The sequence below is a fragment of the Scomber japonicus genome, chromosome 23, assembly GCF_027409825.1.
Source record: "Scomber japonicus isolate fScoJap1 chromosome 23, fScoJap1.pri, whole genome shotgun sequence".
Classification (NCBI taxonomy): Eukaryota; Metazoa; Chordata; class Actinopteri; order Scombriformes; family Scombridae; genus Scomber; species Scomber japonicus.
This window is the reverse complement of record NC_070600.1, coordinates 11,286,691-11,313,258: the sequence shown is the minus strand read 5'-3', so window position 1 is coordinate 11,313,258 and position 26,568 is coordinate 11,286,691.

Sequence of the window (26,568 nt, the reverse complement as noted above, 5' to 3'; positions counted from 1 at the left end):
TGGATTTTGACTTCCTAATGGTTCTTGATGGCCAAGGATGATGTTAGTCTAGTTGACAAGCTGTTCCACCTCTGCTGTAATCAAATATGTACTGCATGCTCTTTTCCATGAAAATCAGAATTTTTTTTTTGCCAATGATTAATTAAACAATTAATTTAGGGGTGGCCTACATGTAGAAAAGGGAGAAGTTGAAGAGATTCCCAAATGAGTTTGTCTTTCCTTGTGAAACTTACAACAGACACGAACAAAACAGTAAATGAGTACATTTTTAAAACTTAAATAAAACACGGGGAGTGTTTTAATGACCGCATCCTCCCCGATGATCTCTGTGGCATTAAGGCTCTTTTAGTGTCTTGTTAGATATGTCAAGCATACTTCCGCTTATTCGAGCAAAAATCTACAGTGTTTTTCCTCCTGTTTGTTGAACAAAATCACATAGCATGTTTCTTCATACTAAAACTTCACGTATAAATATACTGAAAGTTAATGACATAGAATTAAATAAAACAAATGACTCCTGCACTCTGAAGCTTTTAATTTAGAGTGCAAGGCACTGCATTTGAGATAACACATTCACGCCAGAGGTAAATAGATGGTGCTTATATGCACAAGCTTGTTTAGCACGACAGCTGTGTTGGATACATTACTGCATTAAATCAAACCCAATTACTGCCAGCTCATTGCCCTTATGCCCCGAGAGGTGTCTGATGCAAATGCAGAAGTATGCAATCCCTCAGTGTTGCTGTGTTTAGGAAAGAAATCTTACAATACGCAAAGTAAAAATGGAGGGGACAGATGTTCACTTCAGAGTGCATTTTCAGATTTTTTTTCATGATTCCAGAAAACATGGATGTTAGTCAGACTTAAATGTATGTCTCATTCAATTAAGATATCTATAACTGTAACAGGTCCTCTGTCACAGTTTTATTTTTCTCTTGGGTTTGCAGTGGTGTGCAGAGGAATTGCTTCAGTGTGGTCTAGAGTGCTGATGTTGTTTTTATGTGCTGCTGCTGTGCTTTTTGTCACTTTGGAGGGTCAACCAACAGACTGTGATATCTGCTCCAGCACTTAGATGCACTGTTACGTTGATAGAGGAGGCTTTTTGGGGACAGCACTACGGGGATTGGGTCTGAGCGGTAACCTCTGAAATGGAACGATGCATGACAGTATGTATGTGTGTGTGCATAGTGGAGTATGTTTAAAAAAGAAAAGTGGGCTGCACTGAATGACAGATGAATGGACAAGCAAAGGACACAAAGGGAAAAGCAATATTTAGAAAGTGTGAGGGCGCAAAAAAAGAAAGGGAGTGAGGTGGGGGACTCCAGATGCTGAGAGAGGTAAAGAGGAGTGCCACCAAGTGGCAGCTTCCAGGGCTGAAAAATTAGGCCAACTTGGAAGTGCCAAAAACTACAGTTCCTTGAATGGCCACTTGAGTCTGGCTCCAAAATCGAGTCAATCAAGAAATAATGTTTACAGCCTGGTCTCTATAGCTAACTAATGTTTATAACTCACCTGTTTAAATGTTATTAATGCTTAAAGTTATGCATAATTAAGAGTTTATATGCTTTGAGTGATGGGTGAGTGTGATTACAGGCAAGACAATATTAAGCTGACAATGTTGGCAAGGTAATGTAAGCATGACGTAACCCCACATTCACAAAGTATAGTGTAGCTGTGCTCTAACCAAGCTAGCAGCTAGTTATGGTCAGTTCGACCTCCAAATAGCTCTCCTCCCTTCTGGCTCCAAAAATCCAAGATGGTGACAGTCAAAATGCAACGTTGAGGCTTCAAAATGTGAGTCCACAAACCTATAGGTGACGTCATTGGATACATCCATTATTTTTTATAGTGCAACACACATTTTCAGTTAAGCAGATGGCTATGCCATCAGTTATCTCCAGTGAGACACAGTGGAGGTGTCTGTTAGTACTACTGTGCTTACATTTTCCACCTGGCTTGCTTCATTAGTGTCTTTGTCTGCAGCTTTGAGCTTCCTCAGTGTGTCTGCATGTTTAGTCACACAGGCTTTCTTACACACTCATGGTGTTAACCATAGTTTATGAAAGAAAATAACTGTAGGTTTGCCAAATATCTGAGGTGGTCACAGCTTTCATATTAGGGGTTTTCAACCATTCTAGTGGCATGGCGTTAGAGATGACATTGCCAGTTTCTGGACCAGACTGAAATATCTCAAAACATTATTGGATGGGTTACTGTACCACACAATTCCCTAGAGTACAAATTCTTTTGCCTTTGGTGGTCCCATGACTATTTCCTTTTGAGCTACAATGAGTTTGACATGTGTGGTTTTCAGTTAAATGTCTCAACAGCTACTGAATAGACTGCTATGAAATTTGGTACAGCCTCTACAACCACATTTGAGTCAACATGTGACTTTAATTCATGACTTAATACTTCATCAACTCCAGCTTTACTTCATGCCAATTACCAAATGCTAGCATACTAAGCTAAGATGATGGCAGTAGTAAACATTACATGCTAAATATCAGCATGACACTATTGTAACTATGAATATATTTGATGATGATCAAATTTTGTAAAAAAATTAGTCTTTCTTCCTTAAGTTCTTAAACTGAATTTAGACATTCTCTGCAGCTTTATAGTTACGGTGATATTAGAGGAATACTTTATCAGTGAGTAAAATCTATAGGAATCTTTACTATCAGCAGCAGGTCTCTGTGCCGATTCATTTATGCTCTATAGTTTCATTGATCCTCTTGTGGTATGAGTTGCTGAATGATTTTGGATTGTGGCAAATATGATCATCCTCAAAGGTCCACTTATACATGATTTAAATTCTAGCAATATCTACCTGTAGCAATGACATGTCTACTCTTAAGATGATGGAATGGAGCCAATATGTGTGGAGATATGAGCAATTGAAACACGTGCCAGTCACAGTCAGGTATGAGCTTGGTGTAAGCCATTACACAATTAGAAAACCGTGAATCTATTACCAAATAAATGAGGAAACCTGTACATTGTTGAGCCATAATAACTGATGTATTGACATTTAATGTATACAATATACAATTCTTTGTTATCCCCAACTTGCACCATTTTATAGTGTGCACTGTCTCAAAAATATGGGACCAACACAGTATGGAATTCTTGGTCATTTAAGGTCTGTAACGATTCCTGAAAACTACGCCGTTGATGTCTGCCTTTAAATGCAGCATTTTGATGTGTTGCACTTTGAGCACACACAGAGCAGCTGCATTGTGGGGCCCAGAGATAAGAGACAGGGAGGTTTTGAATGTGTGAAGGGGAGGTAGGACAGTGAATTCCTTTTTTATTTTCAGACCACCTGCTGGGTCCTCCAAACAGGGCCCCACATGACAGATCAAAAACACCATCAACTCTTTGTTTTTCTGAGGTTTCAAACAATTAGCCATTTATTTATGCACAAGGAATGGATCTATCAGTATTCACGACTAAGTGACTTCAGCCAATGGCAGAAATCATCTTAAATGTATCCGCTGGGTGTTCAATTAGTGCTGACTGCCACTGGGTAAGTAAACAAAAATCCTAGCCTTTTCTGAGTTCTGTTATGATCTCAGCCATATATTCTACTGATTGTTGTTCGAAAACACATTTACTCTCAATACAATGGTTCACCAGGATCTATGTCCATTTGTCTTGTGGTTCCAGTGGACTGCTTTAAGGCCTTACCAACCTTAACTGAGCGAATAAATCGCTGTCACCCTCCTCAAACGGTGTGATCGCCTGTCACAGCCCTTCACATCAGTTTACTTTATTGGATGTGGCTCACGCCTCCAGATATTTATATCTTTTACAGGCGTGCACTATACTTGCTAACAAAACAAAAAATGAGGGAAAAAAGTCAGTGAGGGAGAAAGAGGAGACAGGAAAGCTAGGCAGGCGGCTTGACAAGTAATGGTGTGGAATACAGAGGAAGGATGTGTGGAGCTTTAGCTGGGGCAAGCCCCAAGATCCATCTTCCCCTGCTTAAAGCCTATAGCGCCTGGGTAATGGCTGCATGGCGGGTGCCTTTAGAGGTTACGGCACAGGAGATGAGAGATCTAGGAGTGGAGAGGCCAAACTGAGAGGTGATTTCCCCAGCAGAGGCCTCTTCATTTTGGGGGTGGAGGAGGTGTCGGCATTGCCACTGCTGCTGGGGCCTGGAGGAAAACAAGCAAATTGTTCCCCACAGGAACAGGGCACCAGCAGCAAACTGGATCCGACATGATATACTATAGAGTGTTTTCTCTGCTAATGCCTCAATGTTCTATTTATTTCAATGAATTTCATCGACTGGATCTATTAACTATTAATTCCTAGTTTCATTGTGTCCATCTATGCATTGATCTATATATACATTCATGCATTCCAGAAGAAAAAAAAAGATTTTCAACTGACATACAATACACAAAGACATATTGTCACCCACCTGTACAAAATCCATTGCAGCTCCCAGCACCCACTCATTTTAATGAGGTCAGTGTGCTGACTGGAATGAATAGTCCAAGTCCTTCCATGGGGAGAACACATCTCCGGGGTTTTCTATGAAAAATCACTGCTTCTTTTGCTTTATGTTTAGAGGCAATAGTTTTGAGCAGTAAAACCAACCTTTGTAAAATGTTTGTGATTTACCCTGACAAAGGCATTGGTTCTACATTAGAGTCAGCACAGTGGAAGAAGACAAGGCCCAACATTGCAGCTGTCATCTTGCATTGTGGACAGAGAAGGGTAAAGCCCAGTGAGTGGAACAAATGCAAGACTGGGCTTACCACTGCTTTCCTGATAGCAGGTACATTACTGCTGCAAAGCTGTTGTGGCGCCTCATTCCATTCAATAGTAAATTATATCTTCAGCTTCTCAACAGCAAGATATGGTCTTCCTCATATTTCCTCCCCCTCTAAATAGTTGAGTGAGATTCAGTCCATTTACCTGAATCAACTCTAGCCATCTCCAATTTGTTAAAGGCTCTTTGGCACCCCCGAGTATGGAGGGAGATAATTGAATTGAGCTCATTCTTCTTGCTGATTTCTCATGTTACCTAAAGGGACTTGGGGATGAAAAGTATTCTCAGAAAAGGGCCCTTTTCAATTTATTGCAAAGGCTATTCATGAAAGGGAATATGAAAGTCATATGCAAGGCTAAGTGGGAGAGAGAAAGGTGGTGAGAGGGAGAGAGTAGCACTCCATGAGCTCATTGTTTGTGATAAATCTGTAATATGAGACTGAATTTCACGCTGCCTCTGTTTCTATGAAGAGGCATGTTTCCTCGCAATAGTTAATGATCCAGGAATTTAAAGATCCCCTCTAGACATGTATTGGGACATATAAAAAATACTCTGCTTCGAACATAATGTGTGTCTGACATGGTTTTTCCACCAAAAAAAGAAGAGAAAAAAGTATAATTACCCCATCAATCTTCTCCTTCGCTCTCATTTAAAACATCCAGGATCTATAAATATGCAAATATATTTCATTTCAAAAGTTTAACAAGATGTCTTCTGCTTCATTGTGAAGTCCATTCTCAGGTTTCAACGTCACACTAGAATTTTGGACTAGGACTGGTTTGCAAACTAGTTGTGTTGTCAAATCTTTTTCTTAGACTCACCCCTAAAAATCTGTGATTCAGGAGATGAATGTAAAAAACAGTCTTCCAGTGTCAAACTCTGTGCATACGTCATTCTGCACAAAAAGCTCAGACATCCAACTTAAGGAACAAAGGAACAAAAAGAAAACTTTTTTTTTTTTTCAAGAAATGTATAGATTAATTCCCAGTAAGAGGATGTTATAAACAAAACTAATATTTGTGTATACTCACAATAGACTGGATGCATACAGTAGAACTTCGAGTTATCTTGATAGGTGTAAATTTTAGGTTAAAATATGAAAAGTCTACAAACCCAACATACAGATTGCTGAACTTTCTGCCATATTTAATTGATGTCGATACACCAGAGGGGCATCTTAGAATTCAATTAGCCCATTGAAAATTAGAATTAGAATTCTAAACTGTGAAACCCACTGTACGAGCATTCTAAGGCCTAGGGCCTCTCTTAAATGTGTGAAATGAATATTATATAAAGGTCTAAAATGTCCTTATTAGACCAATATAAAAAGTGAATTACTAATAGAAACAGTAATAGATTTCAAGAGACACCGTATTCGGAAAGACATCCATGTTTTCTATGATGTGTGAAATGCACCAGAACAGAAAGTTGCATTCTCATATAGTAAGGTGACAGCTTCTTCCATTACAGAAAATAAGTAGTAAGCTCTCTAAAAGAAGCCAGCTCACTGTTAATTTCTAAACTGCTACAGCATTTTGACACGCTTCTCAAAAACTGTTGACACATTATAAATTAAAAATCATCCCTCTCTCTTCTCTTTCTCGTGAAGTAATACTTCATTAGCTAAGATTGTTCATCCATGCCATGAATACAAAGGATTATTTCCTGAGAAATAACAAAGGACCTCTTTTGCCTCAGAACTGCAGAAGATAAAAGAGTAAGCCTTTGACGAGTTAATGAATTAGTGTGGTTAAAAACGACATTGGACGTGTACTTGCACAGAAAGTAAAATTCAATTACACACACACACACACACACACACACACACACACACACACACACACACACACACACACACACACACACACACACACACACACACACACACAGAGGCAGGCATACAATCATGAATAAAAAGCATCATATGCTGCAGTTTTTCAAAAGCAACAGCAGGAACCTATCAACTTTGCTTTCAACTTAATGATTGTGAGGTCTCTGATAAATAATTTTACAGCATTTACAACATTTTATCTTAATCTAAATTATAATATTTTATTGTGGTTGTATGTTTCTATATGTGTCCCCTGTATTACAATCCACACAAATATTATCTGCATGATTGTGCACACATACTGAGCATGTATGTCATTACTTCTCTGTTTTGGTGCATTGTAATTTTAAAAGGTCTCTTACTCAGTCTTCATTTCCCAGACTTTGACTGCAGAGGGAAGGCGTTCCCTGCAGAAGGAGATTGACATCTTTCTGGAAACAGTATATCTCCCACATTGCCATTCTGCTGGGCTGTCAATCAGCTGGTGTCTTAAACAGCACAATGGCACCGGTCCACACACCCAATCATGTCAGCTGCTACATTCCTCTGAAGATAGAAGATGGCTTGATGTATGTCTTTGATAAGAAAGGCCAATGCTTGTGTGAATGGATTTGACACCTATCTGAATGGGTCATGGCTATGTTGTTCTATGTCTTCTGCCTGGTGACTTTTAAGGCTTATATTGAAACAGTAAAAAGGACATATTGACCACACTATGCACACAGCGATTGCCTATATTTCACCTGACTGAGACATTATAGTAGCTGTGTGGCGGAGGTGGTTGCAGTAGCCTTGCTTTGACAGTCTTGAGTGACACTGGCGATGTGTGCTCACACAAAGGCCTAGGGCAGATGGACACAGATGGACAGATAGAGGGAGAGAGAGAAACAAGGAAAGCAGCCAAGGGTAAATTCAGCACCATGGACAGCTACCATCAGACATCTCTCCAGGCAGCATTTGTTTGCTTTTATCTTCAGGAGATGAATCACTTATAAGCGCCAAAGCCAGTGCTGGATAAACACACTGGTTTGATGTATGGCGTTTAATTAGTCTCAAAACCCACGCACCTAAAAAACCAGGCGCGTGTACATTGATATGAGCCCACAGAACAGTATATGCAAGCAGAAAGCCATCCTCACAAGGGAACATTTTAGGTCTGCATGCATGAAGCGGAGATGGAATAAACAGTCCTCTCATTCTAATGGTCATTCTGAATACTGACAATCTTTTATTGGTTGTTTAGTTTGACCACTGACACAGTCAAAGACAAATAGAATGAAGACTTCAAATCTGAAACTGTGTTTTAATGACTCTTTGGAGTCTCCTTGGTAATCTAGTCCAGATTTGACAAGGCCAAGTTTTGTGATTTTTGATCTAGACCTGGTCTAATGGGGTGGTGTGGAGAGATATCGGTGAAATTGCTCTTTTTTCCTGTGTTCATAAGAAAATAATGCTCCATTTAAACAGCTAAGTGTAAGATCAGCCAACATAATTATTTATGTTTCCCTTTGTTCTCTTAGGCAACTGAATGTCAGTGATCAAACCAAACAGCCATTCAAAGGTCATGGTTTGTATTCAAAGTGACCATTCAAAGGAGAGGACTGTTTATTCCACCCCCAAAAGTCAGACCAAATGTGTGCTTGCAGCTGACAAATACTGTTCTGTGCATTTCACTATGATAGGAACAAGTCCCTCATTCTGTATTGCTTCCTTCCTTTTCCCATTTTCTTTTTTTGTAAAGGTTCCCTCAGTTAATCAGCCCACTCACTGCAGTGTTGTACAAAAACAAATAAATAACTAATTTGTACTGCTTCATTTTTTTAGTTCTGGTTGTATCATATCATGTCTGCAGTGGCATTGTTTTCATTAAATACAGCTTCCCACTCAGAGTCCAACAACAACTCACCTTCTCCCGCCTACTCATAGCATCTAACCTGCCCCCTGTGATTGCAATGGAAGCATTGCTATCTTAATTAAGTGTTACTAACTAACTCTAAACTGTATGAAATGTGTGTAGCTTTTAGCAGAGGAGTGATGGTGATGCATGTTTGCCCTATGGAACCTACCAAAGCCATACACACTCATTACACTGACTCATTTTCATTGACTACTTGGAGGTATAATAAATGATGTGGACTAAATAATAAAGTGGGCTGCACTACACTCACATGGTAGTGTTAAGTGAACCCTACAGGTATTGTTCATTACTGTGATTCCCTTAGAATGTACTTATTAATACTCTAGGTAAAATGTTCAGCTTCAGACATGAACAAGCAATTAGTATTTCTTACTCTTAAAGTCTGTGTAAAGTAAGAATAAATATATGTTCTGAGTTTGACATACCACAGAAAAGTATGTTGTTAACCAACCTGCCAAATTTGATTGATTAAAAAAAGTTGCCAAATATATGAAATTAGGCTTCAAAGTTGTGTAAAAATCAGCCTCTGCCTCTGCTCCCAAACGCTGTGGGAGTGCCCGCCGAGTTCGCTGAAACCCCGCCCCCTACCAAGTGCCACCTGTCAAAGTCACCACCTCTACCAGAAACATGGACGTTACATCTGAGAGCATTCTGCCGCTAGCTCAGCTGATAGCTCGGTGGCTAACTCGGCAGCTAACTAGCTAACTGTGTAGACTGTAGTAGTAGTAGTAGTGTTAGATCTAGTAACAATAACTCACCACTAGGCAGGTTAACCACTGAGGAGAGCGAACTCTCGGCTACTCTTATATAGTAGGGGAGGGACCAAGGGCACGCCACTGCGTCACGGAGTAGCCCTTTTTTGCAGGCTCAGAAAATGAGGAAAAATGAGAGGGTGAGAAACAGTTTAAGGCTCTATCTCCACAATTCAGTACTGCATAAGCCTCAGCCTTTTCACATGTTTTCTGTAACCATTTTCCAACATGTACAATATGTTTAGAAATAAATCAATGAATTGACTTTACACAGACTTTAAGTGGCTTAACAAATTAACTTTCTGGATTTATAAACCTAAGAAACTAAGAAGTTTGATTTCTTTAAAAGTGCCTTAGTAAGTACTTAATTAACAAAAATGTATGCAGTAATATGTAGTAGTTATCTAGTAAGCCAAATCAGAATGCTAATGATTACCATTTCTGAGCTGGTTCGATGACCAGAAACCATCAGATAATTAGATTGTAAATGACATTATACTCAATTTAATATAACTACTCTATTTAATTTCCAATAAGGCTGGATTACCACCCAAGCAAAGCGAGCAACACCCCCTGAGGTTTTCTGTGTGGTAATTACTTGTGGTAGATTGATGAACTGCAAATTTGTTTGCTAATCTGCACAAATGCACAAATGAAAACGGAATTGATAAGAACTCTGAGGTGTCTCCTGCATTCCACTCTGTATTAAAGAAGGTTCCTGTGTCAGAACTCTAGATTTAGATTTCATTTTAGGAAATATTCTTATTCGCTTTCTTGCCAAGCATTAGAGGAGATTGATACCACTCTCATATCTAACCATTAAAATTAAACTACAGCCAGGAGACTTAGCATAAAGATTGAATAAAGAGAAACAGCTAGCTTGGCTTTGACAAAGGTAACAAAAACAGCCATCTGGCACCTTTAAAGTCACTAATGAACATGTTTTATCTTGTTCTTTTTAGCCAAGTTAGCTCTTTCTCTTCTTCCAGACTTTACGCAAAGCTAAGCTAATTATCTTATGACTGTTGCTTCATGTTTACCATACAGACATGAGAGTGGTATTGATTTTCATGTAACTCTTGACAAGAAAACAAACAAGCATATCCCCCCCCCTCTTCCTTTCATTTTTCGGTCAATAGATTTGATAATACCTTAAAGAACATTGTGTTAAATCAAATTATCACAAAGTGACGTAGAGGAAATCAGTGTCAGAGCAGAAATATTGGTTGGTTTCAGGGCAAATTGTCTGCAGTCATATTCCAGTTCCTACTTTTCATATTCTGACCACTTTTGTGTGTAAATTGACAGATCATGTAGTTGTCATTCTCGTCAATCTAGTGTGGATACAACTTCTTGAGAATATTTGTGTGTGCTCTCCATATTAGGATTATTGGGTTTTCTACAATTTATCCTTCTTTGCTTAGTTTTTGTGGTGCATCGAGGGCTGATCAGCTTCAGGTGATATCCGTTCCTGTTCTCCACCCACTTGATCTAAAACCTTGTGCTTGACATAGTTTATTGCTGACCAAAAGCTATTTTATATGGCTGGTTGCAGTTGAATAGGCTCCAGAACAGTGCCATACTCTCCTATGCTGCACTCTGTTTTGCTTTTGCTCTCCCAGCATTTGATCCATAATGCCACTCAGTTTTTAATCAGAGCTTTCAAATGTGACCTTGACTTAAATCCATCAAGCTGACATTTCTGGTGAAAATGCTGGGGGCCGATGTCAGCATCAAAAATCCGATGACCAGCTCTCCCATGTACTCAGCTATATTTACAAAGGGCATGGTTCTTTGTACTCAGAGTATTATAATTACAAGCTGGTTCCATTTGCAACTTCCCAGCACCTGTGTAAAAAAAAAAAGAAAAAAAGGTATGGTAATTATCATAAGAATGTGTGGTACAGAGCCCTATGCAGTAGAGATTATTGCCCTCTCTCCACCCCCCACCCTCCCTCCCCTTTTCTCCACCTCTCCCATTCTCTGTCCCCCTGTTTGTGAGTCACTTTTAACCTACAATCCAAACAGCTTTGACAGGGATTATGGAGTTTTGATGAGAGACAGAGAGAGGCTGGGAGAAAGTGCGTTTGGGGTAATGAAGCAGCAATGTCAAGGAATGATTTATGAACGGTTCTTTTTCCTTCACTCTCCTGTCGCTGAGATGTAGTCAGTTCAAATATCACTTTTCAGCAAAATCCAATTCTGACTGCGTACCAAGTGATCAGTGTACCACTTCAAGGAATTAGATAGCATTGTTTGTTTAATATAGTATTCCAAGCCATCCAATGATATGTCAGCAATATTTCCACATAACGGCAGAACAATGTAGATCCAGTGCACAATTTTAGGAAGACTGTAAAGCTCACTGCATTTATTAGGATTCACAAGTTTTCATTGTTGTTATATCCTTCCTGTGGCGAGATATGGGAATAGTGTTGTGTGTACAGTTTATGATTTCGGACAGATGAGTCACAGGCAAACCAGGCCCAGGGTCACTGCCTGAGCTAATGAACAGTTTACAGTCAACATCATCCGCCAAACAGTAAATTACATCTTGTTGTTAAAAAGAAATCTGTGCAAAACATCATATCTGTACTTGAAAAAAACAAAACACTGCAGACAAAGTCTTAGCTAAAATTGGATCTCATAAATACTGCCGTTTTTGGCTTCAACATTAAAGATAGCGTGTAGGTTGCTATGATTCTGCTTTATGGGATTATTGCACCATTTTCCCTCCTACCGCATATTTACATTCAGACATTAAGCTGACACTTTTATCCAATGTTGCTTATAAAAGTAAGCAGGTAGGAGTTCAACGTGTTACTCCTGGACCAGACAACAGAGACACGACTTATGGTTGCTTGTGGACACACACAAGCTATTCAGAACACCAGTTCTGCAATTTCCCAGTTAGTGGACGTATTTTCAGCTAAAAGGTGAAGATATGGCAATCAAAGTGCATCCCTCATATGATTTCTCGTTGACCATCTAACCAGCTGCCCATCAATGATCGCAAAACCATTATCAATAGATGGCAGATGGTGACAGACACAAGTAGAGGAAATCACCATAACTGAGTATTTTTGAAGGCTTTACATTTCTATGAATCTCATTATGTTGTTCAAATAATTCCTCTATGTAAATAATGCTTCCACATTTTGGGAAACCCTCTCTTTTGCTTTAGATGTGAAAAATTACATCACTTTCATATATGTGTGATAACTATGGAACTGCAGCCAAGAGGCAATTAGCCTAGTTTAGCCTTAAGATGGGAAGAAGGGTTAAACATCTAGGTTATGTAAAATAAACCAACCACCACCTTCCTAACTAACAAGTTACATCTTTTTGTTTCAAACATGTTCTCAAACACAAATGTTAAAACAATTTGGGGTTTAAGGGTGGTTACATGCTGGCACAGATGTGTACAGATTATGTGAACAATATACAACACACTAATTAGCTAATGCAGTGCTGTGTGTTTACCACAGATGTCCAAAGCCAATTCCAGTTTAATATTTAAATGGTAATTAAGTATGTATGTGACACTTTGAAACAGGAGTAGCCTTCTAAATTTGGCTTAACTCATTATTTACAAGCTTCTTGATCCAAATGATGCCGGTTCATGTTATTGGAGTTGTGGCTACAGAAACACTCACTTCACTCACAATTGTACAGTGGTGTTACAGAGTAGAGGGTCTTTCCTCACAAATAAATCTTTGGCAGAGTACAGGTACCAGGTTACAGAGAGAACTTTAACCAGACATTTGTTAAAAAGCGTCAGCCATTCGTATCGTATCCTTTTTAAATATGCCCAAATCAACTTGGGACAATTTTTCACTATTGAATATTTTTTAGAACAAAAATGTATGGAATACACATTGCTGTCTGGAGACAATCCCACTATGCAGTGCACTTAATTTTATAGAAGAGATGATGATTAGTGTATATCCAAAATCTCAATTTACTGCTCACTATTGAGTAAACCATTGAGTGTATATTATATAGGGAATAGTGAGTGAGTGAGTGAGTGAGTGAGTGAGGGAGCTATTTGGATGTTTCCTCCTGCTCCAAGCCTTAATGCCAAACTAAGCCAATTGCCTCCTGGCTCCAATTTTGTACTTCATGCCAACCTAAGCCAATTGCCTCCTGGCTCCAACACTGTATTTAATACAGAGATATGAGGGTGCTATCATCTAAACTATAGGAAGAAATCAAATAAGCCTATTTCCCCAGTAAAATGTCTTTAATCTCAAACACTGCACATTTACCAAACTGTGTGTAGTTATAGCGTAAAACAGGGTTCACAAGGAAATATCTTGTTCAGAAGACCTGCTTCCTACTTTCTTTGATATCTACAATCATCTACAGTCAGTGTGCCACTCTGTGCTAACCGTAACATATTGAAGTTTTCCATCTGTCTTCATCGCCATCACCTTTCAAGGCAATCACAGTGCCCCATTTCTCCTAGTACCATGAAGGATGGCTGTGACTGGTGGAGGGCTCATGTTTGTCTTCCTGTAAAGATGATGTGTTACATCCCTGGCAGGCCTTTGATGTCAACCAATCAAAATGTATCACCTCATTTAACTATATATTGCCATGACTGAGCAACAGAGAACTACAAACACATGGCTGTGCTTGTCCCTGAGTGACTAGACCGTTACCATCTGTCTTTGTAAAGTGACTGGCCTTATTCATAAAGGCCTTGGATGAGAGTGTTTTGTAATGTGGGAGGGACAGAGGCACGCATTCTTTGAATGAAGCCTTGATCATCACAAATGCGTATCAGCAGGCATTTGTTTTGTAGGCGCTGCTTTGTATGCAGGATGCAACTTCAGTGGTAATCAGAAAGAACAAACTTAACCAAGCTTTTAATTGTTGTTTGTGTAACTGTCTGATCCCATTTAAATCACACCTCGGGATCTGCACAACATAAAGGCTTATAAGTGGTATAATATGGGAATTCATAGAATATACTCTCAATATGGAATTGGAGGTTTCTGCAAGAATAGAGCAAAGCAATTAAGACAGATCATTTGTAAACTTTCTGGAAGTTTTTGGGTATTAAAGGACCAGTCTGATTTAGTGGCATCCAGTGGAAAAGACTTGGCAGAAATGGAATATAATATGCAAACGTATGTTTTAATTAGTGTGTAATCCCATGAAATGAGAATCGTGTTTTCATTATCATGACCATTCATATCTACATATTGAGAACTGTACAGGTTCTCAAAAACACTTGAAAGGAGAGGGGGAGGACTATTCAGTTTAATTTCTATTCAGTTCCTTTAAGCTAGCAAGTTTTAAAGGCCAACAGCACAAATGTATTCCTTTGTTAAAAAAAACACCACCCAAGTCCTCTTGTGCAAAGTACTTAATTTTCAACTGTTCAGCTCTGTAGTGATTAAGTGTAAGACTTCAGGTTTAAGACAATGTAGGGCTAACTACTAACAGTGGATGGCAATCAGCAGAGCTCCAACAGTGCAATTTTCAGATTGAGCCAGTTATCCTTTCCAAGTTTTAAATAAATCAATTTCTTCCAATATGTTGCATTATCAACCTCAATTTCTGAAAGAATTACATATTTGCCTGAGATACTATTTTTGCATTTCAGCCAAATATCACAGCTACTGTTTTTTCTCAGCCCTTTTACTACCAATTCATTGTCTCCTCATACATTATTCTCATGACACAGATATTGAGATATCATGGCTCACTGTACTAATGAGCAAATGACAAACCTTTCCTGAAATCTGACACATAATGATGGTAATAAGCACCTTTTATAAAGTTGATATGGCAAACGTGCTTCCTAACTTACTCATTTAAACAATTCTACAGACTCAGAGCAAGTCCAATATTTACTCTCCTTTCAGCTCTGTTTTTGTCTGCACTGACTCTGGCTTTTTAATTGCTGTCTTTGAATGCTAACATTGTCTTTGTGCTCTTTTGTGCTATGTGTGTAGTATACAGGGTCTTTCTTTAATTCTGTCATTTGCTCATCAGACGTCTCACGTTATACATGCTGTAGTCATTTAACACATTTTAATAGAAAAGTATTTATTGGCACAGCTTTAAAAAGCTGTTAGTTGTCATGCTGAATTGAAAACTGATTGAGGACTGAAAGCTGTTGTATTGCTGATTGTCTCTCTTCTACTTTAATGAAATTTTAAGGAGGTTTATTCTCTACCTCAAGAGTACCTGTTTTGTGTTGCAAGACCCAAGAAGCCTTTCCTCATTTGTTTTTTATCAAAAGATTTAAGAACCTTAATGAATTATTTATTGGGTTTTGTTTCAGTAAAACACAGCTTGACTTAATTGCATGACCACGAGTGAAAGCGGTTGCCATGTATTGCTGAATGTTTTTGCAAATATACATTTATGTTGACATTGATTGAAGTATACCCATGATAATTATTGTGCTTGTAATTGTGTCCAGCTTCCAAGTGCGGGGGTATTGGTAAGAGAATAATAATAGGTTAACTCCTCTTCCATCGGTTGACAGCCACACAAAGCTTGATGATGTAACGTGAATCTGTTCATTTCCATTGTGTACCACCTGCTGCAGCCTCATGGGTCAATTAGTACACATGTTTATCAGTCTATTTTCATCAGCCTTTCTGTGATGACCTTTTCCAGATAGATGGATTTTGTTTACCACCATTTTCATGCTAAATAAATGTTTCCTGGAATTCCAGATCAGCATTTTCAACTGTTCCTATTACCCATATCAATTTTTTTTTCTCACCCAATGTCCCATTAAATTCCAGTATACTATTCTTAACGTCAAAATTCTCCTTCAGCTCTCCTCTGACACATTCCTGAAAAATACATGTGACCGCTGTTTCATTACTGAATTCTGTCTGTTGCAAAACCAGACCTTTACTCAAACACCACTGACAGCCATGGAGAGGAATCCAGTGCGAGCTCTACTGTACAGCCTAAATTGAAACACTGCATTTACATACACCAAATATTCTGAGTTTTGCCTTTATTCCAAAAAAGACAATATTCCTACAAAGCTGTTTACAGAGCTAATAAAAATGAATATTCCATCAATATTTGTTTAAAATGCTCAGAGATGACCATTAACAGGAAAGAAGCAATGTGTTGCAAACTGTGGTTAAAACCTCAATTAAGATGATGCATACATGTCCAAAGAATGCTCCTAAAACCCCAAAAATATCAGCATATTCCACATCTTAACTGGAAAATGTCACATTCAGATTAAGGCCAGATTCAGAAAATGCTATTGGAATATATTATTGAGTTGTTTCTGTTTACACAACACAAATCATATTTGGAATAATAGTGGAATATAAGTGTGCATGTAAATGTAATCAGTGATGGTCCAGAATTCCTTCGAGGCATCTGAGTGACAGATCCACAGCTCACTTTACTGCTGCTCCATGGGACATTTTACATTACTTTGAAAAAGGCATTCAGTGTTTTTTTGCCCTCAAGTGGTGCAGTTGAATCACTATTTGCTGACTAAGTTGTAATTGAATCTATTATAATTTGAATATGGGAGGCTTTTGTCTCACTTAACATAATTTTGTTGTCATTTTACAACTACTTCCTTTGACAGTACAAGTTTGTCATAATTTGACAGTAAAGTACTTTGACTCAGAGAGCAAAATGAAACTGGGTTTGGCAGTGGGTTCACGTACATTACCTTGCCTCTGTGGATTAATCCAGTATTCTACTTCATGTTCATCTTTTTCGCCTTTGTAATTCCTTTGAGACTGGATGAAAAATACATTTGAGAGTTGATTAATAGAGGAGTGCATCTTTTATTTACAAACAGATTCAGAGTTTTGGAATTTCAGAGTCTTTGTGCCAACAATGGCTTGAACTACATAGCCTCAGTTAGTAGACATAAGGCAAAAATACAGTATGTGATTAACATAGCTTGCAAAAAGAAACACACCCATTCGTAGAGACCAGGTCCCATCGAGAGACTTCCTGAAGACATGTGCCACAATGTGTCAGAAGGCTGGTGGCCCTTTTTCATAAAAAGGTCCCCCAGCAGACTCCAAAACCTACTCTCCTGTTCCTGTATATGAAATATGGAACAAAGATGAATTATACACAACACCTGCTCATTTGACATGCCAAATATACACGCCTTATGCGGTGGTACAGGAGCTTCTGTGGCGGCACACCTGTTCCCCAATGTGACAAGGCAGTGACGCCTCATTTAGGCAGCCCCACTGAATCATTCTGCCTGAATGTATTATTGATACATTTAATCTTTTATGTCGCTCAATGTTTGACCTCTCACTGCAGGCTTCTCAGGCAGGGTGTATCATAGAATGTACTCTTTGATTTGTCAGTGTTTAATTGCTTTTTACAGAGATGAATGTGTTTCAAGAGGGAAGGGTATTGATTCAAGGTTGAGTGAGCAGTAATTCTGTGTTATAATTATACTTACAAGACTGTCAGTCACATGAGCTCACAGGTGCACTCTAATGATCTAAGAGCAATGAATGAATCTGACATTCAAGACATAGCAGGAGAGAATGGAAGATTCAGACATTTCACATGGAATACACTGAATAGAGTAAAGGACTATTTGCCAAGTCTATACCAGCATAACAGCCTTTATTGAAGGCTTTGTTCAGACTACCATCACATTTACAATAGATGTTTGATAGAATTATCTTCAATATTTCATCTGATATGTAATCCTCAAGTGAAAACTTTAATCATCAGACTTTAAAAGCACAGAGGACAGTTCTATTAAAGCCCGGATATTGGGTAAAACTGTTGCTGTCACACACTGTTAGCTATTGTGGAAAATACTCTGTCCATCAATAACTGGTCAAGCTGGACCTGGCTCTTTGAAGCTTTTAAAATGCCACATGCTGACAGTTATATTTAACCATCATTCCTTCTGTGTGTACCTGCATTTGTGCTGTTAAGGCATGCTGTTCCTCGCATCTCCTGCCCGTCCCCTTATTCGCTGTGCTCTGTAATATATGCCCATCGTCTGTTCTGCCACCTCACATTCATGATAACAGTCATTATCACCCTCACAAGGAGGCATGGCACCCCCCAAGACGGAGACTGCCAAGGCTCACTGCTGAAAGGTCACCCAGGAGGAGGGGGAGGTAGAGGGTGGCAGACGGGATGAGGAGGTGTAACACTGAATCATAGATTTGGAACCCAGAAGCAGACTTGGGAGGGAAAACAGGTGAGATGAACAATCCTTATAAATCACAAGGCTTGATTGCAGTTGCAAGTGAGAAAGCAGTCGGAGCGGCAAATGAATCCAGAGGGCTACGGGTGGCAGATGGTCATCAAAACATCTGTCCTCTAAATATACAGAGGTTGATTGCTCATGAGGAGCAGATGGGTAGGCAGGTGATGAGCTGAGGCAGGAAACTGAGTTTTGATGGCTGGTGGGCAGGTGAGAAGTGGCAATTCCGGACAAGATATTGCATATTGGGCTGGGAAAAGATATGAAAAGCATCTACATTTTTCCAGTAATATTTGTGTCCTTTCCACCTCATGGTCTGATATTTGCAGCCTGGCACCTTGCCTTTGAATCTAAAATATGCTCCTACAGTATCAACTATTGTTTTAAGATAGACCTGAAAAAATGTGAACCGGCCATTTAAAAATATCCTGTTCATTTCATCTATTCATTTTTACCCACACCATTACCTTACTTACATTTACAGCATTTATTTCTAATCTGTTTAGACATACCAATTTTTCTTAGAACGTTAGATTCAATACAAATTGTGTTTTATTATTTGATTAATTAGGAACATGGTTGAAATAATGTCATTTAGTGTATTTTGTTATGCATTGGCTTCCCCACTTCCATGTACAGTATAAAAAATATAAAAATATATCTATAAAAATATAGATATCTTGGTGAAAAAACAAATACTGATATTTGCAGATTAAGTGGAGGCAGTATATGGGGAACGGAGCAGCTGTTGCCATGTCAGGAAGAGTGTAGTGAGGAAATAGAGTATATTCAACACACAGCTTCTCAATACAGTGTGGAAGGCCAATAGATCGACCGGGCCACCTGGGGATCACTGCCACAAGCCATACATTTGATATTGAACTATTAAAACAAAGAGGCTCTGTTTGAGACTTGATCAAATATGAGCCTCTATAGAGATCATATTAAATGATCATCAGATGCAGTTTATGACCATTAAGCGCATTGATTCCCGTTATGAAAAGCACTAAACAAGACTCACATGAGTGGGCGTCTGCTGTTCTGCATGCGTTTCCACACTGCGGCTGTGGAAGTAAAGGCATTAGGGCGGCATAATTATTTACCTCTTGCTGTGAATGAATGAATGAAGATCCAATTAATTCAACTGGAAATGAAACGACGCACCTGCTAAACGCTCAGGTTCAAAGAGTTTGTGACGCTCCCTAAATGGCCCCTGAGGAATGTTAAGTGTCGGCGTTCGCTAGTCAATAAGATGCATGTTAAGCTAAACAGAAGAAAATGTTGAAAGCAGATAAAGTGACAGAGTTTTACAAAGTGATGGAGGTACATTACAGGAAGCATTGGATGAGGCGAGAAAAAAACCCCACAACATTCAATCCATTTACGCTTGTACAGATCTGCTTCCACTTTGCTAAATGCAATTAGGCCCATCCACTCTGTTCAAGTGACACCCTGAAGGCCTTTTAAGAAGTCAGCACAAATAGATCTCTGGGCTACAAGACAAGAGAGGGGGAGGGGAGGGGAGGGGAGGGGTAAGGTATAGACAGAGGAGGGTTCTCTTCTCCCACTGTGTTTTGTGTGCATGAGAGAGATAGGCGGAAAGAATGATTGTACACACTTTCCCTCAGAGGAATCAGGATTGTTTGACTCCCTGCAGGGAGAGTAAAAATGAGAGCAAGAGTAGTGTTCATAAATCATACTTTACTCTTTGTTCATCCTCTCTCCATCTTCATCTCTCCTCCTCTCTGCTAAGAGGATAGAAGTATGCATGGTTGTGGTTGAAGAGCCTTACTGAGATGTGTTGTGGAGTCATCTTCCATGTGGAGTTCCTTTCCCAGATCAAATGCTACGCTTGTCCCTCGGAGCAGCGAGCAGGCGTCATAAACCACCCAGGCATTTCTTACTTTCTACCCGTCCTTTTAGCTGTTTGCCTGTGCTTGTTCTGCCGTTTTTCTTTCCACTATATCTTGCTTGTGGATACTGCATCAACCCTCCCCTCACATACTGAACTGAACTGTTTTTGAGGCTTTATGGCAGTGATGTTTACTTACTCCAACACTACCTAAACCACTGCATCATACACATCACACCAGTGACTGTGTATATATGTGTGTGTGAATGTGTGTGTGTGCCTGTGGATCAGTGGGGTGGTTGGTATCCTTCTGTGTGAAACCATAGAGCAAGTTTGAAAAATGTTACACTCACACTTGGAAGAAGAAATACTACCTTTCATCCATGTGAACTCCACACATTCGATTTGATTTGGTCGGTATCACAGCTGCCTGTCATGGCTGTGAACTCAAGACTGTGAGACTGTGAAAGAAGGAGAAAAAAAAAAGACTCCAGAGAGGAAGTTATGGTTGCTGATAGCCTTCCTGCATGATGCCTTTAACACCGATGCTGGGATGCAGATCACATGGTGAACCCAGCTGCAGCTGAGGAGATATCTGGAGTTAGTTAAAGTCACAAGGAAAAGGCAGTTTGAAGGTGTCTTGCATTGGACATGTTTGGAGATAAAAGAGGATGTTTTGGCAGAGGGCAATCTTCACCCTATGACGGCACAAGAGGAAAGTTGAGCTGGAGCCACATTCTATAAAGAGATGTGTGTGTATGTGTGTTTCCTAATCCTTATCCTAATCAAAAATGTTCAAGGATAGGGCAAAACTCTGCTTAGGATACCTGCAATATTACAAAAAATAGCCATGTGCAACAAAAATCACTTTCAGGTGCCAAACTAAAAATGTTTTTAAAACAATCTGTAGAATTAATCTTGGGGACTCAATTACATCATGAGCATTATAATTCATTAACAGGTACAGCCAATCACCCTCCACATTAGAGAATTTGCTGTTGAGTGCGGAGGCTGTGGCTCAGGAGGTAGAGTAAGATTGGAGGTTCAATTCCCGGCTCCTCCAGTCCACATGTCAATATGTCCTTGGGCAAGACACTTAACCTCAAATTGCTCCTGTTGCTGCGAAAATGGTGTATGAATGAGAATGAATGGTTACATTCCCCCTGATGAGCGGGTTGTCACCCTGCGTAGTAGCCCCTGCCGTCAGTGTATGAATGTCTTTGAATGGGTGAATGAGATGTAATGTAAAGCGCTTTGAGTGGTCGTTAAGACTAGAAAGGCGTTATATAAGTACAGTCCATTTACCAATTACATCAAGTGTATATAAATCATGCTATTTTTGTATTTTTGAAAATCTTTTGATCATTTTAATAGGGAATATCTGTGAAGGCTTTCTGGTGCATGTAGGATTTCTATATTTAGGGCAACTGCTATATTACATATTTCCTTAATCAAAAATAAAAACTGAAAGAATGAATCTATACACCTAAAATCAGTACAATAGAACATTATGAAAATACATTTTCAATGTAATTTAAGTGGGAGACATTCACTCCACTGCATTTATGTGACAGCTATAACAATGCAAATTAAAATTTTACACTCATTGTTAAAGATTAACTACTCAGCAGTACTGTATGTAGAACCTTCTTAATCACCTGAATACCTCCTCCATAACCAAAAACATTCACCCTGTTGACTCTGTAATTTTACCACATTCTGTCAACTTTGCTGCCAATGGTATTAAAAGGACATATAACTCAATTAAAGGGGACTTGCTGACATGAGGTGAGCCTCCTGGACAGCACTTCCTCCCAGTCTCCAACCAAGATGGCAGACCAAAAGCCCCAGCCATGGACGTAATCCTAACCTGTGAGTAGGCATGTGCATAGATAGACCTCAAAGGGGGCTTAAGCAACTGCCCGTTTGGCCTCCACCTTATCTAAAGCTTATATGTTGCATTTTAAAATTGTAGTTTAAATGTATGATGTCTCCCAACCCTCAGTATGATATGATATGTGAATTATATTGAACTAATTTGCTGGCACATAGTAATGGTAAGCCATACAATATCAGTATCATCTTATTGCCCATTATTACTGAAGCAATTATGCTGGAGGGGTGGTGAGAGACGAGAGAGGCAGCCATGCAGTTAGAGGAAATGCATTTTTGTCAGCAGTGTTCAGCTGAGCTTCAGCAAGTGGGGTTATCAGTAAGAGGGCTACAGTAGGTAAGAGTTGGGCTGGTTAACGTGAGGAGAATTTACTGAAATATACTTTCTTTCTTTGCATGTATCATTCATTTACAGTCACGAACCAACCACAGTCATGGGTTAGTTTAAATACATACATTTTAATATTACATTTTTTGCAAAAATCGCCTTTTATGAATTTGGGCCCCAGCCCGACTAACATCCTCTGTACGTCCCTGCCTGTGGGTAAGCACTGCCTGAAAGGCTCAAGTCCCTTAACTAGGCGCTGTTCCCGCAAAAAATGTTACTGCCGGAACTCCTTTGGGGTGAGTCCCGACCCATTTTCATCCCTGCTTGTGGAGTCAATAGAGCCAGCAACTTGAAAATGGAAGCATATAAAGAGCGGAAAGGGACAGCAGGAAGAAGTCATATTTACGGTAGCCAAAGGGCAGCTTACACCCACAGTCCACATCCTGTTACTTAGACTGGAAGTAGCACATGGGGGTTGCTCACATGACACCATTGTATGATAGTCAAATGAAGTGAGGCAGTTTAATATGATATGCTTTGCAGGTTCCAGATGCTTCAAATAGTAAATGATTTCCAACAACAGGGCTGTTTTTTTTCATTAGTTTTTATCAGTGAGCACCAATAAATGGGCAGATGAGCCATCTGTATGAAGATGCAGGTTATTACAATGGATTTAGGGTATTTACCAAATCCAATTCTATTTACTAATCAGATAAATCCTATTGTGTATTCATACTTACATATGCAAGTGTGTATTTACATCTGCAAACAAGTGCAGACATGGACGCATATCTTGATATGTCTGTGTATATGTGCTTATACATCCATATGCAAATACTTGTGTGAATCGTATGTGTTCAGCTATCTGGCAGATGCAAGACGACGTGTCTCACATGCCTAACCTCAAAACGTAGCAGCATTCACTGCCAGCCTAATAAACTTAATGGACCCGTGACTAACCCGGGAGTTCATCAGGTGGCTTCATTCCACACTGGCATTTTTAAATCCCTCATATTTATGCAGATTGAGAAAGCAGACGACGGCCAAGCCAACAAGTACCAGTGAGAAACTGAGTGTCTAGTTTCTTCCATGTATTATATTTGATATTATCACTATTACTGCTAAAAAAAAAGAAAAGACAATCATCCTATCATTAGAATATTTCAAAATTATAAGAAGAGTATTTTCTTTTAACATGTTACTTTGGTGCATACAATGGGTGAGGGTGTTGACTGGTATTAGTGATCTTCTCAAGAGCCACATTTATGACATGACAGCAATGTGTTATGTGTTAGCAATGAATCTAACAGTGTGTTTGTGTATGTATTTGTATAATCTTTCATTTTCTATTTATATCAACATTTTGCATTTAGGAATATACCATCAGCATCAAGCATGCCAAACAATTAACTTTCCTCTATCATGACTGTTGTTCATTTTTAAAGTTGTGTTCGTCCTCACACTGAGCTTATTTTTTGTGTGCCTAATGTGTGCAGGGTTGTACTTTTTCCTTCACTGTTTTCCTTGCACTCACAAAAAGTTTTACAATGAGTCATGGTATTGACAGTCAGATTCCTCATGACAAATTAAGGACAATGATACTGTAGCTATTTCTACATTCTTTGCTTTGGTTTTCACAAAAAGGAAAATGTATTCCCTCTTGACATCTTTATCAACCAACACTGTATCAATGATCTATCTAACGGTTTTACACACTATACATCATCCCCTAGCTGTACATCACTCCCACTGAAACTGCAGTGTTTGTTTTTGAATACCACTCATATTTGAGCTTATCAGAAGGACACTTGTGGTGGAGGGTTTGCAAATTTGCAGCTGACTAAAGGGCACAGCAGCAGAGACAGATGTTGCAGCCGGTGCTGTTGCTGCTGCTGCTGCTTCTGCTCACAGACGCTACAGCTGTTGAAACCACTCTGCCAAAATGATCATACCCCCAACTCACCACAAATAAACACTCAGTCTTATAGTCAGCTACACTGATCTCTTTTTACCACCCATTGTTTTCCATTCTTTGTTCCCTCAGCTTCACACTATTTAGGTCTCTGAATTGAGTACTGAGAATGTACTGTTAATTCTCCTGCTTCCCACTGCATGCGTTCATCCCATCGTTAGACTGTCAGTTAAAATTAGAATGACTGTTTTTACTCTCCTGATTGTGGAGTGTAAAGTTAAATCAATTAAAATGAAAAAAATGTGTCTATCTGTCTGGCTCTGTTCCATTTCTCTTCACCGCCTTCTCCTGTTCGCAGTTCCCTCACTTATCTTAAATTTCTTCATCAAACAGCTTCATCTCTCTGCAGGATGGATCCTCTGCTTGCTGCCGGCCGGAAAATAAATTGCTCCACAAAAGCCCAAGCAGCTCATGAAAAACCCACCTCTGCCCAGCTTAATCAATAGCAAAGCCTCTAATTAAACGCTCCTTCAGTTTCATACGCTCATACACTTCAACCTGTAATATTCTGTACATTTCTGGCACTTTGGCTAATCTTTGCCTTTCTGCAGCAGGTCAAAATTAGATTTCATTTTTCGCCCCCTCATCCACACTTTTCTCCATAGCACAGAAGGCGAACCTTCATAAATGTCAAGCGCCACTGTGCGTTTTTGCGGTTGCACAAGCCGATCATAGATTTAGAGCTCGCAATTAAGTCCAAGTGCCCAAAAAAAATTAATGAAATGCCATGTCTCAAGGCACTCTAAGCCTTACCTTCACCCATCATTTACATAAATTATTTTCTCTCACTATATTTTTTATGGACAGATCCATATTGGCCCGGTCACATTTCATAGATGTTTCACACAAGACTGAAACCCTTGTAAAACCACCAACACAGAGCAGAGCATGTTTATTCCCATATGTCACAGTGTTTCATGCTGTGCTTTTTACAGTGACATGCAGTTTGCTGGTGCTGCTTCTTGCCATATCAAGTTAATCAGCATTTTCAGCTAAAATGGCCTTATTCCACACCACGGCTGTTATTGACAGCTTTTTGTGTACCTTCGAATAGAATGGGTGGAAAATTATTGGGATGAATTTCACAAAGGTCAAAACAGGAGGTGGGTTTCAAACTGACAGCTTGTCCTAGTACGATGACAAAGGAGGCACAGTTTTCTCCACACAGAACATGGAGAGTGTCATGATAAATTGCATTACTGAATAGTTTGGCATTTCTATAATCAGGACTTTGAGGTGGCAGACATGAAGCAGGACAGCCGGAGGATGATGGAGTAGGTGATGACGGCGAGAGGATCAAAGCAAGACATCAGCCTGAAAATCATCCTCGGCTGACGCACCTGATATTCTTTTTATGTGACAACCTCATGTAGTGACAGTGTTCTTTTATTAAAGGGGACCTATTATTCTCATTTCTAACTCTATATTTTTATTCTGGGACTCCACTATGGCAGCTTTGCATGAATCAAAGTTCAAAAACTCCTTATTTATCTTACACAGGCCCTTCATGCAGCCCCTCAGTTCAGCCTCTGTCTTTAACAGGCAGTCTTTGCTCCTGTTTCTTTAATGTCCCCCTATCAGTGAGGCCACTCTGCCCTGATTTGCCAGCTTTCCGGAAGCCTGCTGAGGTGAAGTTGTATGAGTCATTTAATGTTAAAGCTGATGCAAACCCAACATTTCCTGCTTAGCTGCTTCATATTAAAAGCTTTAACTGACTAAATAATAACATACTTTTTTTGTCAAGAGGTTAGCATAATTTTGTTAGTGGCGCTAAGAAACAATTGACAAAACAACAAATGGAGATATTCGGAGCTCTTTGTTAAGCATACCATTTACAAATAATACAGGGAGGAAAACTACAAACAAACAGCCACAGTGATGATGATTTAGATGATTTGATCATTTTATTTTGCTGTGTTGTATAATGGAAAAACACTTGCATATACACTTGAGTCATGGCTACGTGTGACAAATCCCCAAAACAATGGAAAAATACCATGATGTTAGCATAACAGAGCAGTGAACTTGCATGCT